Source organism: Equus caballus, chromosome 7, assembly GCF_041296265.1.
Source record: "Equus caballus isolate H_3958 breed thoroughbred chromosome 7, TB-T2T, whole genome shotgun sequence".
In the NCBI taxonomy this organism is placed as follows: domain Eukaryota; kingdom Metazoa; phylum Chordata; class Mammalia; order Perissodactyla; family Equidae; genus Equus; species Equus caballus.
This window is the reverse complement of record NC_091690.1, coordinates 61,210,208-61,233,377: the sequence shown is the minus strand read 5'-3', so window position 1 is coordinate 61,233,377 and position 23,170 is coordinate 61,210,208. Positions and strand designations below refer to the sequence as shown.

General features: G+C 37.3%; 1 protein-coding gene across 2 annotated transcripts in view; it reads left to right on the top strand.

Annotated features, from left to right (window-relative positions):
* Nucleotides 1–23,170, top strand: part of TMEM135 (transmembrane protein 135) — a 241,190-nt gene that overhangs the window by 11,070 nt on the left and 206,950 nt on the right. The gene's annotated exons all lie outside the window — the stretch shown is intronic.

Here is a 23,170-nt window from a genome sequence, read left to right as displayed (position 1 = left end):
GTTGTTTGTATGTGATGAGGCAGCATGGTGTGGTGCATTGGGTATATGTTACAAGATCTGGGTTTTTCTTTTGTTCTGCGATTTATAGTATGGCCCTCAGTTTTCTCATCTATAAATGGATAATAATTCTGCCTTAACTACTTCATGACTCACTGTGGGAATCATATGAGATAGTGCATATGTAAAAGCTTTGAAAACTGGAAAAAGATATGTAAATATTGGTCTACAATACTTGGTTTCTTGTCTTAGATCTTTAAATTTGGCTTTTGTAGTTTATAGTAAAAAAATGTTGGAAGCACACACACACACACATACACTATATATATAGAGAGAGAGAGAGAGAGAGACAGACAGACAGACAGACAGACAGACTTATTATGAGGCATTGGCTCATACAGTTATGGAGACTGAGCAGTCCCAAGATGTACAGATGACGAGCTGGAGACCCAGGAGAGCTGATGTGTAGTTCCAGTCTGAATCCGAGGGCCTAAGAAACAGGAGAGCCGACAGTGTAAGTTCCATTCCCAAAGCCAGCAGGCTTGAGACCCAAGAGGAGCAGATGTTTCATTCCTGAGTCCAAAGGTGGGAAAAGACTAATGTGTCAGTTTGAGGGCGGGCAGCCAGGAGGAGTTCCCTCTTCCTCAGCTCTTTTGTTCTATTTAGGTCTTCTGTTCATTGGATGAGACCCACCTAATGAGGGAGGGCAATCTGCTCTACTTGATCTACTGAAAATGTTAATCTCATGCAGAAAAACCTTCACAGACACACCCAGAAGCATATTTGGCCAAATAAATGCCCGGGCATCTGGTGGCTCAGTCAAGTTGACACATAAAATTAACCAGCACATGCAGTATAAATTTATTTGTGACAACAAAGCACTTCTACCTCTTCTATTGTGCTAAATATTTAAAAAAATTGAGGTCTTATTTTTTAAAATGGTTTTGAAATTTGTTGAGAAAAAATAGAGGAAATCTTCTGACTTTGGGTGAAAGTCTTATTTTACTTCCGTTTATTGAAGTTCTGTTTTTATTTTAAATCTGTTGGTGCTCTAAAAATGTGCTTTAATTTTGATTCTCGTGAGGACCACTTCAGTTCTCTGAATAATGCAGTACAGCTCTTTCCTGACCATGTAACCATTCGGTTATAGTGAACACTCCTGGTATCTGCTAATCCTATTATAAGAGAAGGCAGGAAGAGGACATGAGCTATAACTGAGTTCTTCATAGTTATTTTAATTGCCATTTATTTTTTCAAACATCTTGATTTACCAGAGACAGAAATCTCTTGAAAACACTTCATAAAATAAACCTGCACAACACAAAAAGGAACTGGGGTTGGAACAGGGAGTGACTGTCCAGAGTGAAGGAAACTGACATTTTTTTAAGTGCCTATTATATTCTAGTTACTCTGCTGAGTACTTTATATTATCATCTCATTTATTTAAAAAGTACTGAGATCTTGGAAGAAGAAGGAAAAGAAAGTAAAGTTAGCTGCACAGCTGGTTGGTTCCACTTTCTTCTATTGGGATTAGTTCTTTTTAGTAGCTGTTTAGTGTTGTGAATGTTGTGTTTCTTTTTTTGCAGGGGAAGATTTGCCCTAAGTAACATCTGTTGCCCATCTTTCTTCTTTTTTCTTTTCCTTTATCTACCCCAAAGCCCTGGTACATAGTTGTGTATAGTTGTAACTTCTTCTGGTTCTTCTGTGTGAGCTGCTGCCACAGCATGGCTTCTGACAGATGGGGGTGGGTGGGTGGGTGGGTGTGTGATTCCGTGCCCAGTAACTGAACCCAGGCCACCAAACTTTACCTGTTAGGCCAATGGGGCTGGCTTGTGAATGTTGTCTTTCTGTCTCCTTTCATCTTTAGTTTTTGTAGACTGGGAATGTAATTTCTAACCCCAGAGTCATCATGGTGCCTTATTTAGTCTTCCCCCAGGTTAGATCACTGATAGGTGCATATTCCAAACTTACAGATATTCTATTAGGTTTTTTATATATCTCAGTTGTGTTTTCCCTATGTTTCTGCTTTTTTTTGCTTTCAAGATGGGCAACCTGAACTCCTGTAGGAGCCAGGAAGTCACAAGTTCTTGTTTGTAACATGCATTATGGATAGGTGTTGTTTCTCGCATTTAGAATGTGTCAGGCTTCAGTATCAGGTGTGGTGGTTAAGAGCATGGACTCTGGAGCCACTTACCTGTGTTCAGGCCCTGCTCTGCTGCTTATTGGTTGTGTGGCTTTGGGCAACATAATCTCTTTGTGTCCACGTTTTCTTATCTCTAAAGTAGAGATAATGGTCCTGCCCATCTAATAGATTGTTATGAAGATTAAATGAGTTAACATTTGTATGGTATTTAGAACAGTGCCTGGCACATAGTAAGTGTTCTTAGTGTTTGTTAAGTAAAATAAATGTTCTGTTAATACAGTATTTAAAAATGTAAATTCATTATCCTGTTTTCTTTAAAGCACTTGTTCTCAAGAAGGGGTAATTTTGCTTTCTAGGAGACATTAGGCAATACCTGGAGACATTTTTGGTAGTCACAGCTTGGGGTATGCTATCTGCATTTAGAGAGTAGAAGCCAGGGTCGCTGCTTAACATCCCATAATGCATAGGACAGCTCCTCCACAGCAGCAAATTATCTGGCCCAAATGTCAATAGTGTCAAGATTGAGAGACCCTGCTGTAAATAAATCGTTATTTGTTAGTGATTACTTTAAGAAAAATTAAATAAATAAAACGTGAGATGAACTCTTTCTTAGTTTGCACTATTTTATTTTCCAAAGAAACTAGATTTGTCAGGCCTTGTAGAAATAGAATCTTCTAGAAGAGTTAATGATCAAGCTCTGGGGCTAAAGACTGCTAAATTAAAGTTTGGTACTAATAAGGCTAAGATCATGGGATCAGCTTTGTTCTATTGCATGGCCATAGACTGCAATCCCAATACTAGTCGACTATCTCTGTGGCAAATGTGCAGCATGAAATGATGTGGGCTTGGCAAGCCAAGGAGTTGAAAGAAAGATTTCTTGGACTCTCAAGATCTGGTAGTGGTGCTCCTTTATTCAGAGAATAGCATGGAGACAGGACCCACGGGCAGTAAGAGCTGCAACCTGGGGACAGGACCCATGGGCAGTGAACAGCTGCAATGGGTTGAGAGTAGTGCTAAATTTATAAGGCATAGGTATGTGAGCTATTTCTTTACAAGACAAAGGAAAGATCATGAAAACAATCGTTAAAATGGTATCAGTGCAGATAGGGTCTGGGTATTGGGTGATCCTCTAACTTTGCATAGGAATCAGGTCGGATCAGGTCAGGAGGTCCTATGCTTCCCAGAGGATGATATAGATCGGTATGTAGGTCAGGACACCTTGGGCTTCTCTCCCTGGGGCAGTCTTGATCCTCATCATAAAATTCCCCCGAACCTATTTGGCCCCCAAATCTTTGGGGGATATGGATGATGGTCAATCTTCTGTAACTACTTCTGGCTGTACAAGGTCGTAGAGCTGTCCCTAAATGGGGCCATAGGGGTATAGGCAGGAAGTTCAGTGGACCGGAAGGTTATGCCCACGGAGTCCAAGGCTGACAAGGTATACAGATCCTCTGGAGACAAGAGAATCATTTGACGGGAGGTGATCCAGGAGGCGAAACTTTGTTGACATGTGGAAGACAAAAAATGAAGTAGACAACAAATTATAATAGAAATACAAGCAATATGATTAACCCAATGAATAAAGCTTTGATAGTAGTGAAAAGACCTGGACCTGACCAGGAATCCAGCCAATCATTTAGGGATAGGGTAGGGTCAGACATGGATTTAATTTGGTGGCTCATATCAGTTAGGAAGCCAGATATTTTGATGGTAGTCAGGAGTATAGACACCACATTCGGTTTTTATAATGGCACAAGTGCCCCCCTGTGCTGCTGTCAAGGCATCCAGTGCCATTCGGTTTTGGAGGACTGCCTTACGCATTTGGGATACTTCTAAATAGAGCAGCGAAAGGCTATGTTATCTATCATTTATTGCCATCATGGTAAATTTGTTTAGGGCTTCCATGTACCAGATGACATTTTTGATTCCTAGTTGGGGAAGGAAAATTGAGGCAAGGTGATCATACCCGTGGAAGACAGAATGGGTCCAGCGTTGTCGTAGGTTGGGTAGGTTAGCAGGAGGAGATATAGTAAATGTAGTTCTACCTTGCATCCAGATAAAGCCTAGGGTGCATGGTTCAATCTATCCAGGCGGCAGCCAAGGCCATAAATTGGAGCCACATAACCACTGAGTGCTGTTAGGGGCCAACCAGCATATGCTGGGCTGTCTATCCCAGTCAGTCCCAAACCAATCAGCATTTTTTAAGGCTATGATATGAGAACACATATAAAGGGGAATTTGTCCCATAGGTCGGGTGCTATTAGGCCACGTATCGCAAGTATGATTGGTTTGTTCCCAGCATAGAGTGGCCTTTTGACTGAGTTAACCACTAGTAGGAGTGAGCCAAATATATTCATCGCAAATTTGATATGATCCATCCTGTGAGTATTGATAGGTTGGGGACTGTACCTTTGGAACTCATTGTTTATGATCCACCTGTGACAAGGCAAATTTTGTTAGTATTCAGGCAGTAGAGTTGAAGGAAAAGGTTTGATTGTGGCCAGGGAGCTCACAGGTATCAGAGACAGAAGGCCACAGGAGACATTATGATTAGTAATAGATGAATCTTGTAGAAGAGAAGAGCTAGAATCTAATATCCATGAATGTGTACTGTAGCTTCTACTGAAACATCATTTTTCTGTCTAACATCACCCTCATTTTTGCAAAAGACAGTCAAATTAAGATTAACTGGTTTGCAAAATAAGTGTAGCTTCAATAAAACTTGGTCCATTTATTTACATAAGTGCAGCAAGAATAGCAATAGATCCTATAGACTCTTTTAAATCTGCTTTGCTGGAATTTTTTATGAGGAATCTCAGATTGAACTTTAAAGACTTCTTGAGGCCAGAAAAGCCCAGCCAAGGACTTGTCAGATTTTGCCTGCAGTACCTACAGATTTGGGTGGACTTCTCTAGGTCCCCCAAAATATTTCAAGGTTCCTTGCACTTGCCAGATAAGTGAGCTTCCTTACTTACCAGGTAAGATTGCTGGACTCTCTGTAAACAAGGTACGAGGCCAATATTTCCAAGTGCCTTTATTCCAGAAAGTCCAATCTTTGTTCCTGAAAAGCTGTTTTGTCATATCTGAGCTTGCATGTTTATCTCAAATATGACATTGTGGTCAAAGCCTTTGTAATATAACCAATGTTTCCAAATGTGTCCTGTTATAAGGAGAACAGATTCTTATTGAACTTATGCAAATAACTGTATTGCCACGAAATAACCATACTCATTCACAAAGAGTTTCCAAATTCTGGAGGGATCAGGTAGGGAGAAAAAGATAAATGTTTCAGTTCTGCTCACAAAGGTATAATTTCACCAAATTGCTATAAGTCATAGTTAGCATAAGAGAAAAGAGAAAAAGATTTCCTTAAATCTGAGAAAACAAAACAAAACATCAAAAACTCAACGTTTCAAACAAAAGTTATAAAAAATTATAATCATCCTCATCAGTTCATTCAGTCCTGTATAATCGATTCTTGGTTTTAATCTTCTGTTAGCAGTTTTATGAGGTCAGTTTCTCCATTAGAATTCTGTAATTTGTTGCCCAGTTCAGTTTTACCATCTGAAAGTTTATGAGAAACCTGTATTCTAGAATCCTGTGTCAGAATCTTTTCCAGGAATTTCTCTGAAGATGAAACATATTTGCAAAAGCAAAAAGCATCAGAGTAAAACAGCAACTATCTGCAAGTGACAGAAGACTCAAAAGGGCAATTGACAAAGAAACTTGGCTACTTCTATGACGTGCAACACTTTAAGATAATAACTAGAATTATGGCTGACAGCCAGGACAGAGCACAGTTTTAGGAATGCTATATAATTTTAAAACATTTATATCAGTAACATTCTTCCACATAATAACACCCAAGAAAGTTTATCATCACTTATTTGACAATGCTTCCCGTGTAGTTTAATAGACCACATAAGCCTAATTAGTTTAGTATTTTCCTCCTTGTAGGAGGGGAGAGTCAATTTCTTTGAGAAGTCTTGGGGCCCTCTGAACATCCTCATAGAAATTTTCTTCCTTCTACCAGGTCAAAAGAAAGCCTTCATTCAGGATTTGAATTTTTTTTTTGAGGGAGAAGCTTACCAAAAATATCAAAAGATTTTAAAACACTTCTTCAAATAGGAAACAATGCTCACTGCGAAACATTGCTCAGGTATCTATTCAAAGTGACGACAGAAACAGTCAGAAAATCTTGAGAGACCTCAGTCCTTGTGAACATAGGAAATTATTTTAGCAAAACGTAGATTTTCTGTCTTTTAGGTAGACTTAGAGCAGGCCAAAAGTTCAAGAAAATTATCCTTTGAGAGAAAACCAAATTGTAATGTTTGCATCAGCTTATTTTTAACATTAAAACTCATTTACTTAATTGGATTTACTTTAATCTTAGCCAACTTGACCAGGCATAAAATTCCTCTCTGAATTTCTCTTTCACAAACCTTATACAACTTTCTTTTTATATTCAGAATTTGTCCCATGCTTGCTTTCTTCCCTTCTAGTACTTTAGGACAAATTTATGTTTCTTAACCCAACAAACAAAAATACTTCCATTCTTTTTACCCTCTTTACTGAAAACATACATTTTTACTTTCCTTGAATACAGAGCGGTTTTCCTTATTAATTTTCAGTAGCTTTAGTTACATATGTTAATTAGAATTTTTAACCCTTACAGACCCTAGTAAATACTAAAAAGCTAAGCAATTATGAACTGCCTCTTATATCAGCATTCTAAACACTTTTCATAATTTCTAGGAAACATCCTGCTTCGCAGTGGTAAAATACAAGTATGTTTGCTAATAGACCCAAACATCCTTTAGCTTCTGCAATAAGAAACCAGAAGTATATAAACTTAGACACTTTTAGCAATAATGTTTCAGCGTTCCATCCTATCCAAAGATGACCCAGATACTCAACAGATTTTTGTCATTTAACTTAACTTGGCAAAATTCAAGATTGTTACCAAAAAGAATTTGGAACCCGTTTTTCTCAAGTATAGAGACCATAAAACATAATTATTGTACCCACAAACTCTTACCCATTTTCATCTATCCAAATTATTTGTTTCCAACAATTATGTTCAGATTACCCACAAAAACTTCATGAGACATCAGACAAAATTAGCTATCATTGAAAGCTGTCATTTTGCTGATGAATTTCTAACAGACAACACGAGCTTGACTAGTAAACCCAGGCTGCATGCCTGCATCATATCCAAATACCGACCCTGATGACATGCCTATTTCAATCAAACCAACAATCTTAAACAAGCTTTCATTTACCAAAGATTAATCTATATCATGTTAACTTGAAAGACATTAGGTTAATTTCTACTACAGTTAGAATTTATGTAAGCACTTACTTTAAGCCAGTTAAACAGAGCTCTGGATTTTGGCCATACCATCTGGAGGTAAAATACCACACACATATAACATACATATAGACACACATACACAGAATCTATTGTGTTAAAATTACTGCCATGAATCAGGTATAGTAATATAAAGCTCCCTAGTGATGAACCCAAATTTTGTTGTAAGCCTTTTTACCAATATTTGTGGAGAAGACACTCCAGATGCTAGATTTTTTGGCAAGGGCATGCTTATGGCCATTTTTGCTTTTTCCCTTTTTCTTTTCTTCAGTCTTAGGAATTAGTGATGACCTTGGGAGTCCTCAGAGGATTTGCAAGCTCTTTGAGATAAGGGAAATGGGTGGAACCTGGACCATCTCTAGAGCTGCTTTTCCAGCCTTACAAGGATTTTCCAAGGACAGTTGCTCTTGATTTCTCAGAAACTGGCTTGTAACTCAGATGACATTATAGGTTGATCTACCTGTCCAACTACTTCTCAAAGGCACAGAGAAACCCCTTAAATTTTCGCCAAGATGGAGTTTCTTGGGCATAACCCATCCAATTGAAAGTGTTTCTAATTAGAATGCACACAAGCAGCAAGTCTCCAGGGATGCTTGGGGTGTTCCCCATGCTGGTAAAGCCGGTGCCTGACTGACAGTGGCCGGAGAAGGGTGCAGAGCCTGATGGTGGGTGTCAACATAGTTATAAGATTTAGCCAAGTCCCACTCAGCCTGGGACACTTAGTCCCTGAGCCTGCACAAGGTGAGCCAGGGAAGCAGGAGGCAAAGGCCTGGAGCTGGCTGGGGGCTGGGGCTCCCAGTGCCAGGGTTGAGAGTTAAGTCACTGGCAAAAGGTTTTCAAGTTTTCAATTTTACATACAGGTCCAGGTTCGGCTCAGGTCCAGCCTGAACTTAACCTTTACTTGGTGACGGCAGAGGAGACGACAAACAAAACAGACAAAGGAAAAAAAGAGATCAGATCTCGCCCTCATGGCCTCTTCCTGAGGGTTATCAAGATAAGGGTCACACAACAGTTCCATGCCGGGGCACACAACCCCAGCAAGACAGTTCACAGCATAAATCACGGGTCTTCTATCCTCATAACCGACTTGGTAGGCACCTAAAATACTCTACGAGTCTACTGCCAAAAGAGGGCACCCCGCTTGGGGTCACCAGGGTGATCAGGCCCAGAAACCAGAGTAGGGGGTCTCCCAGGGGTCGAGCTTTGGCTCTTTAAAGATTTCTTTGTTTCTTGGTTGCAGAGCTCAAAAGGATGACTGTAACTTCGAGAGAGATGAAAGAAAAGGGTCCATTACCTTGAAAATCCCCCCGAACCTAGGGCAGCGTCCTAGCCATTGTTCCCCCTGTGGGGTTCCTAAAGCAAAGGGTGATGGAGGTGCCCCCTGTATTGCATCCCTTGTATACCTTCCCTATTGTGCCTGGCAATAATAGGTTCCTGGTGAATAGTCTCAGAGATAAAAGAAAAATAGAGAAAAACAGGGAAGAATTTTCCACTAGTCTGGGGGACATTCTATCCAATTGCGTTCTGGAGCCATTCTCCCAAGAAGCGGTTCCTATACTCAACCAAAGGTCAGAGTTTGGTACTTTCCTTGAACTGAAGTCCCGATTGGGACTTTCCTGCTGTTTGGAATGTGGTCAGGAGCCAGGGGGAGGGATCCCAATCCAGCCTTAGGAAAAGAAACCTTCCAGAGGAGTCTTGGAGATTGGTGACCATCCTAATGACTTAAGTAGTTGACCCATGCCCATGTAAAATTTATATTACAGATAGGATTAGGAAGAAATGTATTAAGTCATTCTTCATCACCCTCAGGCTTATGATACTGATTTCTCTTTGAGCTAAATGCCATGATTTGCCCCATAGAGTAGCCATGGGATGCAAACGTGTATTCAAACAGGTGTCCGAGAAAGTTCCTGACGGAGAAGTGAATTTAGATCCATCCTTGAAAAAGAGGAAGGTACAAGGAAGAAAAGGGGACTTACCAGAACTTAAGCTCACAAGCTGGTGAAGCAAGATCTTGTACGGGCCACCAGAAGAAATGATGTGGTCTGGACCTGAAAGAAAGATTTCTTAGACTCTCAAGATCTGGTAGTAGTGCTCCTTTATTCAGAGAATAGTGTGGGGACAGGGCCCATGGGGCAGTGAACAGCTGCAATTGGTTGAGGGTAGGGCTAAATTTACAAGGCATAGGTATGTGAGCTATTTCTTTACAAGACAAAGGAAAGATCATGAAAAAAATTGTTAAAATGGTATCAATGTAGGTGGGGTCTGGGCATTGGGTGGTCCTATAACTTTGGATAGGAATCAGGTTGGATCAGGTCAGGACATCCTGTGCTTCCCGGAGAATGATATAGATTGGTATGTAGGTCAGGATGCCTTGGGCTTCTCTCTCTGGGGCAGCCTTGGTCTTCATCATTAATCACATGGGGAAACAGAGAGGGCATATAGATGAATAAGATGAAATGCATATAGGCCCGGTAGATGTTTAATAGTCATATTTTTGTAAAGAGAGCTCCTAAATTGGGGGCCTGTCATCATCATTTTGCATCACTCTTCAGTCTATAGCCTTGGCATTAGTCAGGTTGGTCTCATTACTTGCCTTTTGTGACTTGTGCTTTATGCTGCCTCTTTCTTTTGACAGAGGAATGTTCAGCAAGATATTCACCTATATTTTCTTCTAGATACTTTATTGGTTATACTTTTCAAATTTAAGTCTGTGATCCATCTCAAATTAAGTTTTGTGTATAGTGTGAGACAAGGATCAAGGTTAATTTTTTATTCTACACAGATACTCAATTCCTCCAGTGCCATTTATAAAAAATGATGTAATTTTAGAAGTGGGGGAAAAAAGAAATCTTTTTTTTCAGTGTTGACTTTTTATTTTTCAACATGATGATTTGATATACATACTGTTTTTCAACATGATATATACATAGTCAAATAATTACTACAGTCAAGCTAATTAACATGTCATGTCCTCACATGGTTACATTTTTATTTTGTGATAAGAGCGTCTGAAATCTTTCTTAGCATATTTCTAGTATTCAATACAGTGTTATTAACTATAGTCATTATGCTGTACATTAGATTTGTAGACTTATTTATCCTACATGACTGCAATTTTGTACCCTTTGATTGATGTCTCCCCATTTTCCTTGCCCCCTCAGCCATTGGTAACAGCTATTCTACTCTGCTTCTATGGGTTTGACATTTTTAGATTCCTCGTATAAGTGCAATCATTGCAATATTTGTCTTTCTATGCCTGGCTCATTTTCACTTAGTATAATGTCCTCCAAGTTCATCCATGTTGTCGCAAATGTCGCAGAATTTCTTTCTTTTTTAAGGCTGAGTAATACTCCATTGTATACATATACCACATTTCTTTATCCATTCCTCTGTCATTGAATGCTTAGGTTAACTCTGTATCTTGGTGCTTGTGAATAATGCCATGGTGGACATGGGAGTGCAGAATCTCTTTGAGATACTGGTTTCATTTCCTTTCAGCTATGTACCCAGCAGTGGGATTGCTGGATCATGTGATAGTTCTATTTTTAATTTTTTGAGGAACCTCCATACTATTTTCCGTAACGGCTGTACAAATTTACATTCCCACCAACAGTTCACAAGGATTGACTTTTCTCTACACACTCGTCAAAACTTATCATCTTTTGTCCTTTTTATAATAGCCATTTTAATAGGTGTGTGACAATGCCTCATTATGGTTTTGATTTGCATTTCCCTGATGATTAGTGTTGTTGAACATCTTTGCGTGTACCTGTTGGCCATTCTTTTGAGGGATGTTTTATTCAGGTCCTTTGCTCATTTTTTAATCAAGTTATTGTTTTCTTGTTATAGAGTTGAATTCCTTATATATTTTGGATATTAATCCATCATCAGATGTATAGTTTGCCAATATTTTCTCCCATTCTTTATGTTATTCCTTCACTCTGTGGATTGTTTCCTTTGCTGTGTACAGAAGGTTTTTTGTTTGATGGAATCCCATTTGTCTGTTTCTGCTTTTGTTCTTGTGCTTTTGGGATTAGATCGAAAAAATCATTGTCCAGACCAATGTCAAGAAGCTTTTTCCCTACGTTTTCTTCTAGTAGTCTTACAGTTTCATGTCTTACATTGAAGTCTTTAATCCATTTTGAGTTAATTTTTGTACATGGTATAAGGTAAGTGTTCAGTTTCATTCTTTATCATGTGGATAACCAGTTTTCCCAGCACAATTTATTGAAGAGACTATCCTTTCCTATTGTGTGTTCTTGGCACCTTTGTTGAAGATCAGTTGAGCATAATTGCATGGATTTATTTCTGGGCTCTCTATTCTAGTCCATTGGTCTGTATGTCTGCTTTTATGCAGTACAATGCTGTGCTGATTACTATAGCTTTGTAGTATATTTTGAAATCAGGTAGTGTGATACCTCCACCTTTGTTCTTCTTTCTCAAGATTGGTTAGGTGATTTGCATTTTTTTATGATTCCATATAAATTTTAGGATTGTTTTTTCCATTTCTCTGAAAAACGCCATGTGAATTTTGATAGGGATTGCATTGAATCTGTAGCTTTGAGTAGTATGGACATTTTAACAATATTAATTCTTCCAATCCAAGAACGTGGAATATCTGTCCATTTATTTGCGTCTTGTTCAATTTCTTTCGTCAATATCTTAGAGTTGGCAGTGTACATATTTTTAACCTCCTTGGTTAAATTTATTCCTAAGTATTTTTGGTGTGATTGTAAATGAAATTATTTTCTTAATATCTCTTTTGGATTATTTCTTGTGAGTATATAGAAATGCAACTGTTTTTTGTATGTTGATTTTGTATCCTGCAACTTTACTGAATTCATTTATAAGTTCTAACGGGTTTTTTTTGGTGGGAATTTCGGGTTTTTCTGTATATAAGATCATGTCATCTGCAAACAGAGACAATTTTACTTCTGCCTTTCTGTTAAGGGTACTTTTTATTTCTTTTTCTTGCCTGATTGGTCTAGTTAGGACTTCCTTAATTATTAAGTTGAATAAAAGTGGTGAGAGTGGGCACCCTTGTCTTGTTTCTGGTCTTAGAGGAAAAGGTTGCATTTTTTCACTGTTGAATATGATGTTAGCTGTGGGCTTATCATTTATGGCCTTTCTTATGTTAAATTTTGTTGAGAGTTTTTATCATGAAGGGTGTTGAATTTTGTCAAATGCTTTTCTCCATCTGTTGAGATGATCATGATTTTTATCCTTTATTTTGTTAATGCATTGTATCACCTTTATTGGTTTGCATATGTTGAACCATCCTTGCACCTCAGGTATAAATCCTACGTGATCACGGTGTATGATCCTTTGGATGTGCTGTTAAGCTGTTGAATTCAGTTTGCTAGTATTTTGTTAAGAATTTTCATATCTGTTTTCATCAGGGATATTGATCTGTAATTTTCTTTTCTTGTAGTGTCCCTATGAGGCTTTGGGATGTGGGTAATGCTGGCCTTGTAAAATGAGATTGGAAGTATTCCTTTCTTTTCAATTTTTTGGAAGTGTTTAAGTAGGATTGGCATTAATTTCTTAGATGTGTGGTAGAATTCACCAATAAAGCCGTTAGGTCCTGGGATTTTCTTTGTTGGGAAGTTTTTGATTATTGATTCAATCTCCTTACTTGTTATTGGTCTGTTCAGATTTTCTGTTTCTTCATGATTCATTCTTGGTAGCTTGTGTGTTTCCAGGAATTTGTCCGTTTCTTCTAGGTTGTCCAGTTTATTGGTGTATAATTGTTTATGGTAGTCTCTTATGATCTTTTGTATTTTTGTGGTATCAGTTCTAGTGTTGTATCTTTCATTTTTAATTTTGAGTCGTTTTTCATAGTCTAGCTAAAGGTTTGTCAATTTAATCTTTTCAAAAAAACTCTTAGTTTCATTGATCTTTAATATTGTTTTTCTAGTTTCTATTTCATTTATTTCTGCTGTGATCTTTATTATTTTCCTTGTTCTGCTAACTTTTGGTTTAGTTTGTTCTTTTTCTATTTTCTTGAAGTATAAGTTAGGTTGTTTATTAGGGTTCGTTATTTTTTCTAAATGTGGGCATTAATTGCTATAAACCTCCCTCTTAGAACAGCTTTTGCTGCATCCCAAAAGTTTTGATATGTTGTGTTTCGATTTTCATTTGTTTCAAAATATTTTTTTGATTTCTCTTTTGATTTTTATTTGACCCATTGGTTTTTCATGAGTGTGTTATTTAATTGCCATATATTTATGAATTTTTCAATTTCACTCCTGTTATTCTAGTGTCATACCGTTGTGGTTGGAAAAGAACTTTATATGATTTCTGTCTTCTTAAAATTTTTAAGACTTATTTTGTGGCCTAACATATGATCTATCCTTGAGAATGTCCCATGTGGCTTGAAAAGAATGTGTTTTTTGTTGTTGGATGGAATATTCTGTATTCGTCTGTTAGGGCCATTTGGTCTATAGTGTTGTTCAAGTCCAAATTTTCTTTATTTATTTACTGTCTGGGTGATCTACCCGTTCTTGAAACTGGAATATTGAAGTCCCCTACTATTAGTATATTGCAGTCTATTTCTCCCTTCAGTTCTCTTAATATTTGCTTTATATATTTAGGTGCTCTGATGTTGGCTGTTTTTGTATGTTTACAATTGTTATATCCTCTTGATGAATTGACCTGTTATTATTATATAATGACTTTCTCTGTCTTTTGTTACAGTTTTTGACTTAAAGTCTCTTTTGTCTTATATAGCTACAGTCATCCCTTCTCTCTTTCGGTTACCATTTGCATGGAATATCTTTTTTCCATCCCTTCACTTTCAGCCTATCCATGTCCTTAAAGCTAAAGTGAGTCTCTTGTAGGCAGTATTTAGTTGGGTCTTGTTTTTTTAATCCATTCAGCCACTCTGTGTCTTTTGAGAGAATTCAGTCCATTTACATTTAAAGTAATTATTGATAGGTAAGGACTTACTGTTGCTATTTTCTTCGTTTTCCTACTGTTTTGTAGTTCCATTGTTCCTTTCTCTGTCTCTTGCTGTTTTCTTTTGTGATTTGATGACTTTTTGTAGTGGTGTGCTTTGATTCCTTTCTCTTTCTCTTTTCTGAATCAACTGTAGGTTTTTGCTTTGCAGTTACTATGAGGCTTATCTAAAACATATTTATAATAGTCTATTTTAAGCTGATAACGACGTTGATCACATCCAAAAACTCTACCTGTTTACTCTCCCACCCTCACATTATATCGTATATCCATTAACAAATTATTGAGCTCTAGTTATTTTAAATACTTTAGCTTTTAGCCTTTATTTTAGAGTTAATTGATTTACACAGCACCATGATTTACTCAGTATTAGAGTATTCTGAATTTGGTTATATATTTACCTTTACCAGTGAGTTTTATATTTTCATGATGTTGTATGACATTAATTAGTGTCCTTTCATTTCATCTTAAAGAACTCCCTGTAGCACTTCCTGTAAGGCAGGTCTAGTGGTGATGAACTCCCTCAGCTTTTGTTTTGTTGGGTAAGTCTTGGGTAAGTCTTTATCTTTCCTTTCATTTTTTTTCCTTTTTCCCTCTAAATCCCCCCAGTACATAGTTGTATATTTAAGTTGTGGGTCCTTCTAGTTATGGCACATGGGACTCCGCCTCAACCTGACTTGATGAGTGGTGACATATCCACACCCAGGATCTGAACCAGTGAAACTGTGGGCGACTGAAGTGGAGCACGTGGACTTAACCACTCAGCCAGGGGGCCATCCCCTCTCCTTTCATTTTGAAGGATAGTTTTACCAGTAAAGTATTCTCAGTTGGTGGTTTTTTTGCCATCAGCATTTTTTTTTCTTTATATTTTTGCCAGTTTACTTTTGGAATAGATTCTTAGAAGTGAGATGAGTGAAAGACCTCCTTTTTTTTTATTATTTATTTTTTTAAATTTTTGAAAATTTTTATTAAGTTTTGATAGTTTACACCCTTGTGAAATTTCAGTTGTACATTATTGTTTGTCATCATGTTGTAGGTGCACCACTTCACCCTTTGTGCCCACCCTCCACCCCCCTTTTCCCCTGGTAGCCACTAATCTCTTCTCTTTGTTTACGTATTTAACTTCCACATGTGAGTGGAGTCATACAGAGATTGTCTTTGTCTGGCTTATTTCACTTAACATAATTCCGTCAAGGTCCATCCATGTTGTTGTTAATGGGACAATTTTATTCTTTTTTATGGCTGAGTAGTATTCCATTGCATATATATACCATGTCTTCTTTATCCAGTCATCAGTTGATGGGCACTTAGGTTGCTTCCATGTCTTGGCTATTGTAAATAATGCTGCAGTGAACATAGGGGTGCATAGGACTTTTAGAATTGCTGACTTGAAGTTTTTTGGATAGTTACCCAGTAGTGGGATGGCTGGGTCATAAGGTATTTCTATTTTTAATTTTTTGAGAAGTCTCCATACTGTTTTCCTATTGGCTGCACCAGTTTGCGTTCCCACCAGCAGTGTATGAGGGTTCCTTTTTCTCTACAACCTCTCCAACATTTGTTACTTTTTGTTTGGGTTATTTTTGCCATTCTAACAGGTGTAAGGTGATATCTTAGTGTAGTTTTGATTTGCATTTCCCTGATGATCAGCGATGATGAACATCTACTTTGTCTGATACAAGTACTGCGACAGCTGCTTTCTTTTGTTTGCCATTAGCTTGGAGTACCATCTTCCACCCCTTCACTCTGAGCCTGTATTTGTCATTAGAACTGAGGTGCATTTTCCTGGAGGCAACAAATTGTTGGATCTTGTTGTTTAGTCCATCTTGCCACTGCCATCGGCATTTTCAATGTATTACCCCATTCTTTCCTGGTCTGCAAGATTTCTGCTGAGAAATCCACTAATATTCTTTTGGGATTTCTTTGTATTTGACAAGTTGCTTTCCTCTTACTGTTTTCAAAATTCTCTTCATCTTTGAGAATTTGATTATAATGTATCTGGGTGAAGATCTCTTTATATTTAATCTATTTGGGGTTTTTCAGGCTTCATGAATCTGGATGTCCATTTCCTTCTGCAGATTAGGGGTGTTTTCAGTCATTATTTCTTTAAATAAGCTTTCTCTTTCTCTCTTCATTTGGAGATTCCCTCAATGCGTTTATTATTTCACTTGCTGATGTCCCATATGTCTTGTAGGCTTTCTTCATTCTTTGTCAGTTTTTTTTCTTTTTGTTCCTCTGCTTGGGTAATTTCAAGTAACCTGTATTTGGGTTCAACACAACTCTGTTGATTTTTTTCTTCACCTTGATCGAGTCTGTTGTTGAACCTGTCTGTGAAGTTTTTTTACTTTAATCATTGTGTTTTTGAGGTCTAGGATTTCTCTTTCTTTTTTTCTTTTTTTCTTTGTAGTTTCCATCTCTTTGTTGAACTTCTCATTTTGGTCATATATTGTTTTCCTGATTTTGTTTAGTTGTCTGTTTTCTCTTATAGCTTGTTGTGGTTCTTTGAGATGACTCTTTTGAATTCTTTGTCTAGCTGTTCATAGAACTCTATTTCTTTAGGGTTGGTTACTGGTGCGTTACCTTGTTCCTTTATTAGTGTCATGTTTTCCTGATCATTTGTGTTTCTTGTGGCCTTGTTTTGGTGTGTGTGCATTTGAAGAAGTAGGCACCTCTTCCAGTCTTTATACTCTAGCTTCTGCAGTGAAAGCCCTGTACCATTTAAGCCTGTCCAGAGATTCTAGGTGGGCTGTTGTTGGAGTCTGTGGGTGGACCTGCTGCTGGAGCCTTTAGGCAGGTTGCTCTTGTGCCTGGGGTCAGGCCTAGAACCTGGGTTCACTGGTGTGGGCCTTATGCTTGGGTCCATGGGGCAGGCCTGGTGCCGGGGATTTCAGTGTTAGACCTGAAGCCTGGGTTCGCAGGGCAAGCCTGGAACCTGGTTTCTTGAGAATTGGCCTGGTGCTGGGATGGGTTTGGAGCCTGAGTCCACAGGGGCTCCTCTGAATCCTGGGTTCGTGTGGGCTGGCCTGATGCCTGGCGTTACTGAGGCCAACCTGGTGCTGGGGTTTGCGGCAAAGTTGGGTGCTCACGTCACTTTTCTTCCCCCATTGGGTGGGTGTCTCTTTACATGCTGAGTTGCCTGGGCTTGGAGGTCAGGTGATGTGGGTAATGTGAAATTGTTTATCCTACCCTCCTCAATGGATCTGGTTTTATTTCTATGCTCCACCCAAGTGCTATAATTGCTTATCTAGAATCCTTAGCTCTTGTGAAAGTATTTTCATGCGTGGATTATTGTTTAAATTGATGTTTCTTTGAGGGAATGAGTGCAGGGAATGAGCCATCTTGTTGATGTCACTCTTGTGTCATTTAGTTCAACCTCTTTAATAAAGGAGGAAAATGAAGTCTAAAGAGCATCCAAACAAGTATCCTTCATAGAAGTTGTTAGTTGTAGAGCTAAGGTTAAAAATAATTTCTCCTGATTATTTTGTGTTCTATCTTGCTGATTATTTCTGTATTCAGAGTTTTTTTCTATAGTAATTAATCCCAACTTTCTCACACTTGTTCCCCTCCCACCAATTTTACAAATGTTTATTGTAGAATATCTGGAAAATACCAAAAAGCAAAAAGAAGATTAAAATAATCTGTTACCACCATTCAGAGATAACCAGTGCACAGCATTCTAGTATTTGTTTTATATGTTCATCATAAAATATTGTGTTTGTAGTCTGTCATTTCACTTTATGTGTTTTGATTTATTTGTTCCTGGTCATGAAAAACTCTTCTAAAACTAGGTTATGTAAATATAAATAAATAAATAAATAAAGATATATATTTTAATTGTTGTGCTATTCTGCACCTTGTGTTTAGCTGAGTGTATGCATATTTGGAAAATTCATAAGGAATTAATTAACATGGAGTTACTTGGTGAAAGCATATGAACATTACCCAACATTTTTCCTATAAAATATGAGGTGTTTGATGATGTCTGATAACAATTTTATACATACGTGCATGTGCTCTTACAATTACTAAATGGTTATTACAATTACTATTATGTTATTTGATTAGATCAGTGCTTTCTGACCTTTTTTCACACTGTAGCATTCTGTGCTGTTCATAGAAAATGATCATAATTGTGTGGCATGCTAAGGAAAACTGAGATGGTTGTCACCCTGCTTTGTTACCCTAGGGCTGGCCTGGCTAGCCAGGCTGCTGAGAGGATCAGTATTTTGGCCACTTGTGAACCCTGGTTGGAAGCTCTGAATTAGAGCACAGTGATGTTTAGGTCCTAGGTTATTTCCCACGTTTTGTGTCAGATTTCCCCTGTTTCTCAGAATACACTGTATAATTTGGTCTACCAATATTGCAAATATGTACAAATTATCCTGTTTATTGTTAATGGACACTTAGGTGTTTTGCAGTATTTGTAATTATAGATAGCGCTATGAATGTAACTTTTGGTGGAAACAAGCACTTATTTCTCTTGGGTGTATACCTGGGAGTGGAATTCCTGCATAGTAGAATAAGTACACATTTAATTTCATTAGATAATGATTTCCCAAAACAACTGTGCAATTTTACATTCCCACCAGCAACGTGTGAAGTTTCAGTTACTTCATTCCCGACAGTACTTTGTATTATCAGTTCTTTTTATTTTAGTCATTCTTGTGCGTGTGTAGTGGTATTTCATTGTGCAATTCTCTGATGACTAATGATGCTGAGTGTATTTTGTATGCTCATTGGCCTTGTGGATGATTGTTTTTTTTTTGTAATTGAACTTTTTATTTTGAGATGATTGTAGATTCTTATGCAATGGTAGGAAATAATAGAGTGATTCCCTCTACTGTTTATCTGGTTTCCTCCAATGGTCTGATCTTGCAAAATGATAGTAAAATTTCACAACTGAAATATTGCCATTGATATAGTCAAGATACAGAACATTCCCATCACCACAAGGACCCCTCATGTTGGCCTTTTAGAGCCACACCCATGTCCTTCCCACTTATCCTCCTCCTCTTAACCCCTGGCAACCATTAATTTATGTTTCATTCTATAATTTTGTTATTTCAAGAATGTTATATAAATGGAATCATGCAGTGTGTAGTCTTCTGGGATAGGCCTTTTTCACTCAGCATATTTCTCTGGAGATTTATGAAGATTGTTTCATATATCACTAGTTTGTTCCTTTTTATTGCTGAGTAGTATTCCATGGTATTGATACACTGCAGTTCTTTAAACCATTCACCTCTTAAAAGTCTTGGGTTGTTTCCTGCTTTTGACTATTATAAACAAAGCTGCTGTAGAAATTTGGGCACAGATTTTGTGTGAACATACGTTTTCATTTCTCTAGGATGAACACCCAAGATGGCAATTGCTTGGTCATATGATAGTTGCTTGTTTAGTTTTTTAAGAAACTATCAAACTGTTTTCTAGAATTGCCGTGCCATTTCACATTCCCCCCAACAATGCATGACTGATGTAATTTCTCTGCATCCTTGTCAGCATTTGGTGTTTTCAGTATTTATTTTAGCCATTCTGACGGTTGTATAGTGGTAGCTTATTATGGTTTTAATTTGTATTTCCTTAATGGCTATGTGCTTATCTGTCATTTGCATTCCTCTTCAATGAAATATCTGTTTATATCTTTTGCCATTGTCTAATTGGGTTTTTTTTTTTTTTATTGTTGAGTTTTGAGATTTCTTTACGTATTCTAGAGACTAGTCCTTTGCTGGATATTTTCTCCTATTATGTAGCTAGTGTTTTTGTTTTCTTAGTAAGTCTTTCATAGAGAAAAAGTTTTAATTTTGAAGTGTAATTTACAATTTTTCCTTTTATGAATTGTGCTTTTGGTGTCATGCCTGAGAACTCTGCCTAGCTTTAGATCCCTGAGATTTTCTCCAATTTTTTTCCCTAAAAGCCATGATCCATTTTGAATTAATTTTTGTATGAAGTGTGGGACTTAGGTTGAGGTTAAGCCTTTTTTTTTGTTAGCCTATGGATGTCCACTTGCTCCATCACCATTTGTTGAAAAGGCTGCCGTTCCTCCTTAGGATTGCCTTTGCACCAACATCAGTTGGATGTATTTGTGTCCGTGTGTTTCTAGGTTCTCTATTCTAGTTCATTAATCTCTTTGTCTATCCTTCTGCCAATATCACAAAGCCTGATGCTGTAGCTATATAATAAGTCTTGAAATCATGTAGACTTATTCCTCTCACTTTATTCTCTTTTTCAAAGTTGGTTTAGGTCTTATAGTTCCTTTGCTTTTCTACATAAATTTCAGGATAATCTTGTCTATATTTCCAAAAAGCTTTCTGGGATTGTGATACAAATTGTATTAAACCTATATATCATTTTGGGGAGAATTGACATCTTTACCATGTTGAGTCTTGCAATCCATGAAGATTTATTGACATCTTGCATTTCTTTCATTAGCATTGTGTAGTTTTCAGCATAGAAGTCCTGTATGAGTATTGTAGATTTTTCCCTCAGTGTTTCATTTTTTTGAGGAGTTATAAATGCTATTGTAATTTTAATTTGTGTCCATGTGCTTATTGCTCTTATATAGAAATATGAATGATTTTTGTATGTTTATCTTGTGTTCTATGGCCTTACTGAACTGCCTTATTAGTTCTAGGAGGGTTTTTTTGGTTGTGTATGGCTTGGGATTTTCTATGTAGACAATCAGGTCATCTGCTAGGTACAGTTTTGCTTCTTCGTTTCTAGGAACAGAGGGGATTTTTTCTTTCTGTAACTACTTGAATGTATAACAGAGTACCAGACTCTGCCCATTGTTACGTCTAAAATGAAAGAGACATTACATTCCAAAACATGAAGATACTAAGAACCATTTGAACTGATAAGATGGTTGAGGAACAGGGAGTAATTGAAAATGACACCAATGTTTTGTTCCTAAGTAATTAGGTGGATGTGCTGCTATTATTAATTGAGGTAATAATTGATTGAATTGAATTGAATAATTAATTGAAGTAAAAGCATTTTAGGGAAATATAATGGGTTCTACTTTGGACATGCTGATTTGTTTGATGCCTGTGGTACATCTTTGTTGACATGTCCAATAGACATTTGAAGTGAGGATTAAAAATTTAGGGGAGAGATTGGAGTTATAATAGGAATTACTACTTTGACGTGATAGATGATGCTATGGAGAGAGTATATGTAGAATGAGTAGAGATCTGAGTAAGAAATGCTTCCTCTTCCTCTAGGGTAGCATTTACCACACCACCGTATTTTAGTTTATTGTTTATGTGTCAATTTCTCTATCAAGATTTTATGTTCCTTGAAGGCAAGGATCAGATCTTATTCATAATTGATTTTCCTGTCTACGGCATAATTCTTAATAACAGTTTAATTGAATGAAGTAGGAAACGGTCAGTTTCTGGGGCTTCAAGGGGGTGGAGTAAGAAAAGAACTGAGAAGAGGCCATTAGGTTTGTTCATTCCTGACCTTAGGGGAAGTGTTATCTTTAGAATGGTGAGGAGTGAATGGAGAGTTCTCTAGTCTTCTCCAAGTCAGTCTTGCCCTTTCTTATATCTCCTCCCTCATTCTCTAATTGTGTTGTTCTAACTTTTGTTCCTTTGATATATTGTTTCATTGTGATGGAAAAGTATTCCTTGCTGGTGATGTGTGAGAATTCTACTATTCTCGTAGCCCCTTCTCAATGAAACTGCTGCCTACTCCTATATTAAACCCACTCTTTGCTAAACTTCCAAGGCACTTTTATCTCATATTACTAACACCTAATCATTCTTGAATATCTTCATATCTTATCGTATCATATTATGATTCATATTCTTTTTATTTCCTATACCATTAATAGTATACTTAATAAATACTTAGATTTCATGTCTTGATTTTTTTTTGGTGAGGAAGATTGGCCCTGAGCTAACATCTGTTCCTAATCTTCCTGTTTTTTGCTTGAGGAAGATTGTCACTGAGCTAACCTCTGTTCCAATCCTCCTCTATTTTGCATGCAGGATGCTGCCACAGCATGGCTTGATGAGCAGTGTATAGGTCTGTGTCCAGGATCCCAACCTGCGAACCCCAGACTGCTAAAGAGGAGCATGTGAACCCAACCACTATGCTGCCTGGCTGGCCCCTCATGTCTTGATTTTTAAAAATTGTTACTAAGTTATCTCGGGGCTTTTTTGTGTATTTGTTTTGTTTTAATCTAGAAACCCTTCTTTTTAAAGTTCGCGCACAAAAAGCCCTAAAAACAAATATGTTTTCAATCTAAATTTTAAAAATGTCATGAAGACTCATAGGTTATATTCTTTATAAAATAGTTCTGTGATAAAATTCTGTGATCCTCTCTACAGGAACTTGTTCCTGTTTCTGTGTTCTGGTAACACACAGTACCTACCTATATTATACTAGATTCTCAGTGTTTGTTTTTCAGATTTTTTTTTATGGGCTCCAGTAGGCTAGAAATCATTAATTTTATTTTTTTACTTTTTGTATGCCTAACGTGGTTTTTGTCACAAAGTAGTCATGTTTGAATGACTGAGAATTTCTATGGTTTCTGTCACTGAGGGTCTCTAATAGCCAGGCTGATAATACCTGTAATGTAGTTTTGTTTTAGCATTCAGTTTCTATTTGATTTGTACTTTATTTTTTCCATTTAAAGATATTTTTTATCTTTCAGTTTAAGAATTTTTTAAGGCGTTATAAATATTTACCTCAGCATT